At 42.0% G+C, this 2672-nt stretch overlaps 1 pseudogene across 1 annotated transcript; it reads right to left on the bottom strand.

Moving 5' to 3' along the window:
• Positions 1-247: 247 nt before the first annotated feature.
• LOC122707063 lies at positions 248-1215 on the bottom strand (annotated as a pseudogene). The gene has a single exon (XR_006344594.1). The product of XR_006344594.1 is annotated as a cyclic AMP-dependent transcription factor ATF-4-like (transcript).
• Between the last annotated feature and the right edge of the window lie 1457 nt (positions 1216-2672).

Genomic DNA, 2672 nt, shown 5'->3' with positions numbered 1-2672 from the left:
TACATCTTTTGTGAGAAACTTCCTTCATATAATTTCTCATATAGATTAATAGGAGGAAAAGGCTCTGTGGTAGAACAAAATAATGATCATCATCATCAAGTTATCCTTTGATCAAACAGGATCTGCTTTATAAGATAACATATGTATATTATAGTATTTTTTTTTTTTTTACTTTCACTACAAAATAATTTATTAAAGCACAGCTTCAGCCTCCTATATACAAGTGCACATACCCCTACTACCCTAACTAGGGGACCCTTTTCTTCTCCCTTGCCTTGCGAACCTCTTCTATCAGATCTTTAAGATACTAGATCTCCTTGGCCAAGGAATCTGCCTTCTCTTTCAGAGCCTCATTCTTCTTTTCTAGCTCGTTACATTCACCAGCGAGAGCCTCCTGTTCTGCCCTCTTCTTCTGGCGGTGCCTAGTGGCTGCTGTCTTGTTCTGCTCCATTTTCTGCAGCTTCTTGTCTAGCTTCTCGCCCTTTACTTTTGCTGCTACCATCTTCTCTCCAGGAGGGTCATAGGGTTTGGGGCGGGAAGAGCCACTGAGGGCACCTGGAGATAGCAGGCTCTTATTTGGAGAGCCCCTGGAGGTGGAGGGGCTATGCTGGGGAGAGCCCAGAGAGGAGTCAGGTCTCATGCAGAGGCCACTATCATTATCTGAGGGGGCATCCTCCTCCTTTATGCACTAGGGATCACAGTAATGCAAGTGGTGGAGTCTGGCTTGCTATCTCCTTCAGAGATAACCACTTCACTGCATAGCTCTAAACTAAAGGAATGATCTGGAGTGGAAGACAGGGCCCCTGGGGAAGGGGGAAGAGGTTGCAAGAAGGTGAAGGGGGCACCCTGGTCAATTGTTGGTAAACTTTCTGGAAGATGGCCAATTGGGTTCACTATCTGGGGGGGCTCCTTATCAGTCTCCTGGAGTAGGGGATCAAAGAGACCACACGTGTCATCCAACGTGGCCAAAAGCTCATCTGGCATGGTTTCCAGGTCATCTATACTCAACAGGGTATCATTAAAATCAAACTCCTTCAAATCCATTTTCTCTACCATCCAATCTGTCCCGGAGAAAGCATCCTCCTTGCTGTTGTCTGAGAAACTGACCAACCCATCCACAGCCAGCCATTCGGAGGAGCTTGCCTTAGCCTTGTCGCAGGAGAACCCATGAGGTTTGAAGTGCTTGGCCCCCTCCAGGTAGTCACCTAGGAGACCTAAGCAATATTATAGTATTTTTAAGTCAGACTTGAAAGAAAATTCCAGAAAATAACCAATAATAGAAAAGAAACATATTTGCTTGAGTTACCAGCATTTCTTCCACAGTACCCACATAGAAGAGTCAAGAATATAAGTAGATGCTTGCTCCCAGATTTCTATCTGGTTTTAAGGCCCAGTTTTTCTGTAAGTAGTCTCCATTCTTTCTTTCTATAATTTTTTGTGAATGAAGTTTCAACCTATTTTGTCTTTCAAGGAATCATTTCCTTTTACCATCAAAAAATACCCAAAACAATTTTCTTTTTTCTTAACAGAGTGTTATGTTTAGTAAGTACTTCTTGGGTTGAGCTCAGTATTACTTCTTTAATCACCATAGAGATAAAACCCTGAAGCAGCCAGCTCTTATGAAACCAACTCACATCTCAAGAAACAAATTACACTGGTAGGCTCCTGAGCTGTGGCAATGATGTACAGTTCTTGCATCAGAAAGGTAACTAACCTACATGTTGAATAAGGTTCCTTCTCTCTAAAAATGAAGAAACTTGAAAAAATATGGGTGATAATTCTTAAAAGAGGCAAATAAGTGGATTCCATAAAATTATTTGAAAGGTTAATAGTTTTAAGACATAATGAGACAGGAGCTATGGTTAGGATGGGGGGTAAGGTGCTACTGAGACAGAGAGAAATGTATTTGTGTGAAGAATAGACAATGGTTCCCAGGATGTTCTATCTTTCAGCGTGACCTTTAAGTGAGGCTACTTTTTATTTTATCTATATTTTGAGCTGCTTATCCATAAACCAAGCTTGAGTTTTTTAGTTACCCTTCAGGTATTCATAGAGAATCCCCCAAAGAATCACAGGCATGTGATAAGGGAAGGGCAGTGATATCACCATGCCATGGGGTCTATAACACCTGCTCATGAAGCTTGTTTATGCTAACTGGCCATGTTTGTGCTTGCTCCCAAATATACCACTTCCATCTTGCAACATACTGTGGCTGGGCCTGTATGACCTTATCATTTGAGAAGTCTGAAAGGACTCAGTTCTAGATAGAAAGTCATCTGATGATCCATGGCCAGGTATCCAGCCTTCACCAGGGACCAGGGGCATATCAAAAGGCACATAATTCTCCATGGAAAATGACATGGCCTCACTCCCACACTCAGAATTTACATTATGATTTGCCCACTGAGGCCTGCCACAAACTTCACGCAGCATCTTTTCTTACCAATACTTTTTTTTTTTAGTCTGCCCAACTGTATGAGCCAAATGGTACGATGGCCTGAGCTCTGTCTTACTCTAGATTCCATTTAGAAGTCGTCAACCTTTTATGCTTATGGGCAGGAGAAGCATTCCAAGCTATAGAATTATGCTTCCCCCAGAATTCAAGCACCCATCACTTATTGCGCCTTTTAACTTAAAGATACAATAATTCCTTTTTTACTTTAGAAGAGAGA

This window comes from Cervus elaphus, chromosome 13, assembly GCF_910594005.1.
Source record: "Cervus elaphus chromosome 13, mCerEla1.1, whole genome shotgun sequence".
Taxonomy (NCBI): domain Eukaryota; kingdom Metazoa; phylum Chordata; class Mammalia; order Artiodactyla; family Cervidae; genus Cervus; species Cervus elaphus.
Note: the sequence above shows the minus strand (reverse complement) of the source record. Positions and strands in the feature narration are given on the sequence as shown.